General features: G+C 40.8%; 1 long non-coding RNA gene across 3 annotated transcripts; it reads left to right on the top strand.

The window, feature by feature from the left end:
- Positions 1-1,393: 1,393 nt before the first annotated feature.
- On the top strand, positions 1,394-7,137 carry LOC125691675 (uncharacterized). 3 transcript variants are annotated; one of them, XR_007376211.1, is made up of 5 exons: positions 1,394-1,861; positions 1,958-2,039; positions 2,156-2,935; positions 3,549-3,625; positions 4,875-7,137. It is a non-coding gene; the product is annotated as an uncharacterized LOC125691675 (long non-coding RNA). The 3 variants fall into 3 exon arrangements; XR_007376209.1 differs by having other exon boundaries at positions 2,156-3,625; XR_007376210.1 differs by having other exon boundaries at positions 1,941-2,039; positions 2,156-3,625.
- The last annotated feature ends 2,231 nt before the right edge of the window (positions 7,138-9,368 follow it).

The raw sequence follows: 9,368 nt of genomic DNA, 5'->3' as shown, positions 1-9,368 counted from the left end.
CCTCAGCAAATGTTTTGGGTTCGGGTGAGTTACATTCAGGTCACCATTGTGGAGAGCTGCTAATGGAGAGTCACCTGGACAGAGGGAGGTACTGAGTGTGAGCCAGAGATTTTCCCGTCCAGCAATCCCTTAGGATGCTTCTATTGTTAATTGCTCAGGGGACTGTCTAATACTAATGGCATGTAGATACTGCCAGATGCCTTTAAAGCATCTAAAAAAGCATCTCTCCCAAGGATACACTTGGAGAGGGGTACACCACACTCCCACAGATCTGCATTTTTGGACACTTGGACACCCTGCTCTCTGCATCTTTGTAGGACCATTCTGCAGACTCTGTTTTCTACTACTGATAACTGGCATTCCAGTGTTCCCAGAGTGAACAGAAAGAGGAGACAGTGGTAAAGACAGAGGTTTGTTATAGTTTGGGTTTTCTTTTTTCTTTCTGTCTTCTGATTTTCACCACTTTTATAAGAAGTTATTCAGCTTTTGATTGCTGTGAACTCACAACTTGTTAGTTTTATGATGAGTAGTCAATTGATTTTGCAGGAGAAAATGAATGTTTTAAACTTTAAAGCTTTACTTACATGAGTCATGAGTCTATCAGGATCAGAGGAGGTTACTAAATTCTAAGACTAGTGTTGATGAGATTATGACCAAAATCTCCAAATCTTATACTGATGCTTCCCTTGCTGCAATTTGCACACTGCATCCACAGCACTGAGAAAACTCTTCAGTGATTCATGTATGTCCATCTTCTCTAATCTTCAGGAATCATGATAAAGCCTGAGACTCCATATCCGTAAATTGCCTTATAATACTGCTTTTAGAGGCAGGTTTGTCCTGGAAAACAATCAGACACACATTTTGATATCTTATTTCTGGAAGAAAGCAACAACGTCTGCAGCCCAGACATCAATTTTAACAGCTATAACAGAACTGTGGGAGGAAAGGCAGCTACACGCAAAGAGGTCCCTTAAGAAAGAAACAGTAGAATGTGTATATGATGTTACTCCAATTTTTCCTAACAAAAAGAAGATGATAAGGTTCATTTGGATCTTCTAGGAAGATCATACCTTTAGGTTAAGGTAAATAGACTGCTCTCTTTGAGCTGAACTAAGAATTTAAACAGGACTCTTGCACTCAGTTATCTGCATGCCTGTAATTATTCTAACTCTCCACTGGATGTCAATACTGCTTAATGTTGGCTTAGAGTTCCCTACTTAGAGCAGAGCGAGCCCTGCTTTTAGCAGTGATTAAGAATGTAATTAGGAAAGGGATGTAATGACAGCAGGTGAAACCTGGCTCATTTGGAGGCAGGCAGAGGACAGCTGTTAACAGCTTCCTTCTCCCTCCCTAAAGAAAACAGGATTACTGTTGAATTTCTATTCTAGAGCTGATGTTGAGTATCTGTCTGAAAAAATCTGTCCTGAACAGTTCTGTGGAACTAAGAAGCTGGTGCCTGAGATTTCTGCTAAAGACGGATGTGGTGCTCTAGAATAAAGACATCCTAAAAGCACTGCAAGCCTATCTTCCGCTTTGTAAAGTGAGGGGGCTGACGAATGGAGCTCAGGAGCTTGAAACCTGTTGCACAAAAGGCAGGTGCACAGAGCAAGATTTCATTTAAAAAGTTGTTAAGACCCCGATAGCCAGTACTAAAGCTAAAATTACTGATTGGCTTGAACAAGCCCTATTTAAGCTCTGAAATTCCAGGCGCTTCCACTTCTGCTGCTGCTACCTAAAAGTGATTGTCTTGTGCATATGCTGCTCGTGACAATCAGTTTTCTTCAGCAGAGAAGAGAAATGGAGATGCTGAAGGGAGTGCCAGCAGCAGCAAGGCTGCTGAAGGGATAAAAGCACAAAGGTGAGAGGTGGAAGAGAATTTTCCTGTCCCAGAGATAAAGGGATTTTAAAGATGTTCTGTGTTTCCCCTGAAATCCCAGTAATTTTTTCCTTGCAGGACTCTGTGAAATGAGTAATTCTGTGGTGGACATACAATAGTTTGGTGATTCTCTGTTATCCTTCTGCTGCTGTCAGCACAGGTGAGAGCATGCTGCCCTTTGAAGAGGAGAGGAAAATTGTACAGCTCATGAAACCTGAGTTACGCAACTCTAATTTTTAAACTAACTTTTTTTTTTCCCCCACAACCATAATGCAGGAAATCAGCTGAAATGAAATGGACAGAAACAGTGTTTCAGTGACTGAGCTCCCAAATTTGAGCTGATGCCAGCAGCACCCTGTGTTCTTGTCAGCCTGCCTGATGATCTCTGTGCTGTTTAACTCTCATAAGGATTTAATACTTGACACTGGGACAAAGTTTTGTTTCCAGGCATGCAGGGGGTGTTTCTTATACTGTTATGTGGCATATTTATTCAAAATGTACTATATTTAAGATTGCTGTAATCACATACATACATTGGCTACTGGCCACAACGCTAAAGCTATTAATCATAGCCCAGAATCCATGGCAGATGTAAAAATTAAGTTTTATTTATCAAACTTACTCATTGGAAACGGCAACCCAAGAAATTTACTCCTTAGGATTCTGACTTTTCTTAAATACTTCAGGCAATGGGTTCAAGTTTCAAAAAAGGTGTAAATCTTTTTTTTTTTTTTCCCCCTCAATCCAGACAGTGCTGGCTCAAAACTAAAATTATTTTTCCAGAAATTCAAACCCTTTTGTTTGGACATCCTTTATTTTTCTGCCAAATTATACCACCAGTGCTATTTCTTTAACCTAACACTATTTTCCGTTATAATCCCATCTTTCAAGAAACAAACCGAAGCCTTCCACCCTTGCAGCGATTTCAGGCCCGCAGATACGACTACCTTTCAGCTGAGCTGGGGAAGTAGTCTCCAGTGACAGGCTTGGAAGATTGTGGTTACTTTCTCCATAAATAACGAGATGAAAATCCAACAACTTGATACCAACAAGCAGGTTTGGGAGAAAGATTATTTCTGTGCTATGACCCACAAAATCTCCAGCTCTGTAAACTTTGGTATATGGGTTTACTTATGAAAAACAGTGTCTCTGAAAATAACATGCATGCATACTATTTAAGTTGAAGGGTCCACGAACTGTGATGATGATTCTGCTGTTTTCTTATATAGGAAACCCTCTAACAACCCAAACTTGTTCAAGTATTAAAAAGAACAGATTAGGTACAAAAGCACAGAAAGAAAAGAAAAAAACCCACAGGACTAGTATTATGGGACACAAATACACCCACCATATGAGCAAACTGAGTGCTGCAGATTTGTTTCTGGGTTCGGTTTCTTCTTTATTTATTTATTTATTTATTGCTTGCAAATTGTTTTTGATTTGCAAGCATTCCTTTTGTATACATGTATGATATATTGAAGTGCAAGAACTAAATTAATTCCAATTGTCCTCTGCTTGGATTAAGTATATGTAAACCTTATAATGTCTGGGCTTTATTTGCTTTTGCAATCCAAACGTTGTTATATCTTTTTGTTCTCTGAATTGTTATAAAGCACTACTAATCTGTAGAGCATATGATTGTTCAGAAATCATTTGCTTTCCTAAGCAGCTTGTCAACTAGTTTGAATGAAGAAGGCATCTGAACGACAGGATATAAGGGACAACGTGGACACCACTGGAGAGCAGGTCAGCGTAAAAAGAGCTCCTCAGTTGTGGAGGTGTTTAGGCTGTGTTCACCCATCCTACTGGTAACTTGTAACAGATGATGGCCTGCTGGAAGATTGGTCACGCTACTCTGTCCTTTGTAATAGTGGAGAGAGGGGTCTTGGGCGCTAGCTTGGTGCCCAGTGCTAGAAGGGGTCTATGTGTTTGATCCAGGGAACAAACAACTGTCTCAAGAACATCAGGTTGAAAATGTCTAGTTTGCAGGAAAAGCTTTTTTAAAACTGTACTGGTTGCTTAACCTAGGCTGTTTCGGCTGGTGCCTCCAGTGCTCCTCTGTATAGGCAGACATCCTCATCACCACAACTGGGTGATGTTGGGTTTACAGGAAAGAGATTGGGCAAAGAGACAACTAAAACCTGCACTGCATGTCCTGTGGGTGGAGAAATCCTCCCTGTGCCTCCCTAGAGCCACTTCCAGTTGAGGCACACTGGTCAGGTGGCAATATCACTCACCTGAAGCAAGGGAGGGGTTGGCTCTGGAGGTGCTGGGGAAGCTGGTAAAACAGCATGCTGTCATATCTCATAGGCTGATCATGATCATTGCTTGATCATGATTCCAAGAGGAAAGGAACCTCTGACAGAGAATGGAACAGAAGCTGATGTTTTTATTTGTACTGTAGAGGTTTGGTTTGATAGTGTTTTGGTGGATGGAATGATGGAAGTCTTATCTACAGCATCAGAGTCCAGTCCTTTGTCTTATTTGCCTGCTTTATTTTCTGTGAAGCAGAGCTTTTTCAGTTTTTCACTTTGGTGAGGAAAGCAAATACAAAGGAAATCTGAACTTAGTTCAGCCTGAATCAAATTAGTGTATAACTTGGCCTCCCTACTGAAATATTGACTATCTCCACAGTCCTAAAGGAAACAGTCATCTTGATTTGAGGTAGGCTGTATAAAGCCAACAGTTTCAATGGACTACTTCAGGCATTAACGTTAATATCTGTGCAGTTGTTATGAGGAGAAAGATGAGTAGTATCTACCAGGTTCAGTCTGTGATTTGAAAGGCAGTCATACAAATTAATTAGCCGTGGCACTGCTGAATGCTCATGTATTTGTTCCTTAATAGTCCTCTCTGTTTTGTTTTGTAAGTACTTCTACATTCCTCCGACTTCAATGTCACACTGTTTGCCAGCATCCTACTTGTGCTCAAAATGGCTAAGATTCGTTTTCCGAAATGTCAGCATTTCCAGGTGTCAATTTTCTTCTCTTTTCAGATGCAGAAGTGCCAGTGGAAGGTTGGCTCTCATTTTCTGGCTCTGCTGTGAATTATGTTCAACCTTTCCTTAAGAAAGTTTGTGTTTCAGAACAGCTCATTTAAAAAAAACCTGACCCAAGCCTCCCAACAAGATAGTTGATGGCAGAAAAAGCTTTCTGCTTAGATTTGAAAGCTCTTCAAGAAGAGGAGTGCAAAGGGACTGACAAACTCAGCGTTCTGCTCTATGCCCCTTCTTCATGCCAACATATTTCTTTTTTCCAACTACTAATCACAAATCAGTAGTTCAGTAACTGACCCAATAGTATTTTGGACTATTATTCTATTTGGGTCTGCTTTCACCTAAATAACAACCATCTGGTGGTGTCTCAAATCAGATTCATCTGATGGACTGCGTATAATAACCAGTTCAAGGATTGTCAGGGGAAGGGTTAACATTCTTGCCCTGAGCAGAAGGACCGCAGCTGCATGCCGTAAACTTAACACAAAGATTGTCAGGGGTAGAAGGCCTGGGTCAGCTGTAAAGAATTAAGCAAATCCCCCTACTACAAGAAGAGGGAAGAAAAAGGGTGGAATTAAGAAGTCTATTTCTGTTTTTGCATTTGGTTCATGGTGAAATAGATAACCGAGAACTTTTGAGGCATACCTTGACCCTTGGCCTCTGTGCATTCTTTCCTCTTAGAGCGCCTCCTCCTTGATCTCAAAGAACCTGAGTAGTTCATCTGTCATTCTGTTAATGTCTGAGTTTTGCAGAAGGTGTGTGGAAAAGGTACCATGTAAATCTGTAAATTCATCTGTTGTTTTTCTAGAAATCTGCATGCTCTCTTTCAAGCTAATGTGTTTCTAAAGGGAAGGTGGGAAGTTTACTCCACTGAAACATTCTCAGGGCAAACACTTTTTCAAGAACAAGACTGAAGCATAAACGTGCCTTGTTTTCTCCCAGATGTTACGTCCTACTTCAGAACAAATTCCAAAACATAGGTTTCCTTGGAAAGTCCATCACAGAAAGACAAGGAAATGGAAGATCCTTCTGCTACAGCAAGTAATGGGAGAGCTGGAAACACAGCTATGTGTCATGGTATGTTAGAGAATGGAAAAAATATGTATGTTCAGGGCTAGTTGATTTTGTATATCCAAAGACTCTTTCATGGAGAGGAGAGATGCAAAATGTTGGAGAGTGTTGCGGAAAGGAGCCTTCCACAAAAGACATGGCTGAGGTTGCTATTGCAGCCTGGGGTCGTGCTAAGGGTTCTAGGTTCTCTGCAATGAGTGGGGAAGGCCACATTCTGCTTTTATGTTTCTTTCTGCTTTCTTGGCTTCTTTGAGTCTGTCAGGTTACCATGGGTTCCTGGGCTTTGGACTTTTTCCTTTTTAAGCTGTGGGTCTATGTGCATATGTGGATATGTTATGTATGCATACATACAATAAGTGTGCATATGTTTACGTCTGTGCATATGTATATATACAAAACTTTCTTCAGGAATATAACTTTTTAGGTACTGAATAGTAGAAAAGCAAAATGCTTGTCTTTGTAACCATAAAACATCATACTGAAATTGATTAGATTTCATCCAGTGATGTGAGGGGTTTTGATGCTGTTTTAACAGTTGAGCATACAGGCTGGCCAAATTTGAAGTGCTTGTTCTGAGGCCAAATCCAGGTGCCTGTTGTTTGCTGGAAGGCTGCTGTATCTCTTGTGTCTTTGGAGGAACTGCCTCAGGGAGCAGCAGACTACCTGAACCTTAGCTCCTGCTTCCCTTGACTTGTGTGAGCCAACACCTAACAAGCTTACTTGATTCCTCCATAACTGTTTGCACTGTGTGGCTCTGAAGTTGCTGTCCATCTGCAAGATTTAAAGCAAAATTCTTGACTGTATCTGCTGCTGACAATGGAAAAAGCAGATTTGTTCTGTCTTTCTATTTCTTGGGGGGCGGGGGGGGGTTGAAGAGGGTAAGACTATATTTCATACGTGAAAACATTTTTCAAAATGATTAGATTAAAACCTCTGTAATTTGATTTGTTGGGTAGGAGGAGGGAAGATGGAGGGGAAAAAATGTATTCTGTAATGTTTTTCAATAATATTGCAACAAACTAAGACTCCAGACCAACAAATACTTACACATGTGTTTAGCTTCAAGTCTGAGTTGGACCCAAGGGGCCTGTATTTGTATTTGATTAATGACAATTATTTGAAGAGAGCTGGACTGGGTGGAATCAACTGGAAAAAATATGTTGCTATAAAAATGTATGCTTTCTGTAACATATCTTTATACTATTTCAGTTCTGTTGTATTCTTTTATCTTGCATATTTGGCACACAGCTGTAGATTTCTAACATAAGGAAAAGGTTGCACTGTCGAATTCTGTTTAGGTTTAATCAAAAGTGTGTAACTATGTCCCCATTTGCTAACATGAGCCCATGCAAAGTGCTGTTAACACCAGGAAACATGCAGTGAGAACTGGAATCTTAATTTAAATGAGCTCCAGGGGCTGATCTCCCTTCCTTCCTTTGGTGGCTCTGGTGAGTTCAGTAGCTCTGTTTGTATGATTACAAGATTGACCTTACAGGATCACTTCATTAACAAGCTCCTTAACCTTCTTATGTGTTACACCCTTGTCTGCACACAAAGCTGTCTCTTTGCAGCTAGGTGTTTGGGAGCAAAGACCGGGCAGAGCCTTTGCAAGTAAGAGGTTGTCAGAAGAACCTTGCAATACAGCAAGAAGTGTTTTTAATGTGAGAAGTAGTAGAGTGCAGGTACAGACTCTGATATGATAGGATTACCAGATCACCTCCAAACTCCCCTTAGCTGTCAGTGATTCCTTTACAATGATTGAGGAGAAACAGCCCATGATACATCTCAGCCTTCAGGTAGGGGTAGGATTTGGGTCCAGACCAATAGCTGAGTCCAGGATGTGTCTGAATGTGATCTAGGTTGCTAAGTGACTGGTGTGGTCAGTGGAGATGGTCTTTGCTTTGAAAGGAGATGAGAAGGTAGTTCAGCCCACCATGTGTAGTTGTGAATGTGCTCTCTTGTCTTCAGTGACTGAGTTGAATGTGCCTAGTTACAAAACTTTTTTTTTTTTCTCTTCTAAATTGTATCCTGCCCCAGCTAAGCTTGCTCAGAAGAATGAAGGCCTGGAAGTGCCTGCTTTTCTTTAATATCTTCAAAAGTAGACAGATAGCTGCTAGGAGACAGATATTCCCTCTTCTTGAAGGAGAAACATCAGTGACAGCTCCCTGGGAAAGGTCCTGCTGAGAATTCCCGCATGGATTTGGGTTAGGAGAACACCATTCTTCCCGGTACTGTTTCTGGCTCAGGCTTCTAGTTTCTTCTTGTTTTAAAAAATATATGGTTTTTTTTATGCAAAATGGAGGGCCAGATTTGTTTAGTTCATTGTGAAATCTCTTCTAGAATTAGATCTCTAGCTCACTCAAGAATTCAAAGAGAAATGCAAACAAGCTTAAGTCTAAATCCAGAACTATAGTTCTGCACATATCCAGCAGTGCTTAAGCTCTTGAAACTACCAAACCAGAATAAGCACCAAAGTAATGTGTAACTGCTGCACTGCGAACAGCTAACTGATAAAAAATTGCTTTCATAGAGTCATTAAGGCTGGAAAAGGCCATTAAGATCACTTAGTCCATCAACTCATTACCACCATGCCCTCTGAACTATGTCCCTAAGTGCCACATCTACATAGTTCTTAAAAACCTCCAGGGATGGTGACTTGGATATTTTGCTTTGGTACTTCAGCCGCAGGGGATGGGTTAATGCCACAAATACTAAATGAAGCTGGGCACTGACCTCAGCATAGGGAAGGCATGCATCCTCTCTAAATTCCAACGTACCTAATGTCTATTTAAAAAATACAGATTATACAGGGACAAATATGGCTTTTTCTGTGTTAAAAGGAGACAGCAGTGAAATCTGCTCTGAGGAGCCTAACTCCAAGTCATCTCTAAGGAGACTGCTACTTCTCTGAATTCAGAACTAGGACACAAAAAGAGGAAGAAAGATGTTAAATGTGCCAGCAGCCAAGAACCTTTGTGAAGCTGGCGCTTTCCTATATCTCTGTAGCCAAATACTCAGGAGGATTAATGGGCTTGGGCCTAAGCTGCTGCTCCAGCCTCAGCCTAAAGGCCCTCCAATCTGCTGGGTATGTCTGTGCACTGTTTAAACAGCTGCAGAGCCCCATTCCTGAGGGACCTACAGGCTTGTGCTGGGTGAGGTCTTGTATACACAAACACAGTTTTGTGTATTTCTTTTGAATCCATCTGGATAAAAGGTGCAGTATAAACAGGAGGTCATCAGTGAGGATTACATGTCTAAGCTCCATCAGCGCTATGACTGCAATACATTTTACTTTTTTTTTTTTTTTTTTTTTTTTTTTTTTTTTTTTTTAAAGAAAATTGCAGAATTGTAGGGTTTACCTCACAGTAAAGATGCTTTCTCATGTTCATATGGAACTTCCTGTGTTCCAGTTTGTGCCACTAG

Source organism: Lagopus muta, chromosome 1, assembly GCF_023343835.1.
Source record: "Lagopus muta isolate bLagMut1 chromosome 1, bLagMut1 primary, whole genome shotgun sequence".
Classification (NCBI taxonomy): domain Eukaryota; kingdom Metazoa; phylum Chordata; class Aves; order Galliformes; family Phasianidae; genus Lagopus; species Lagopus muta.
This window is presented reverse-complemented; position numbering and strand designations above follow the sequence as displayed.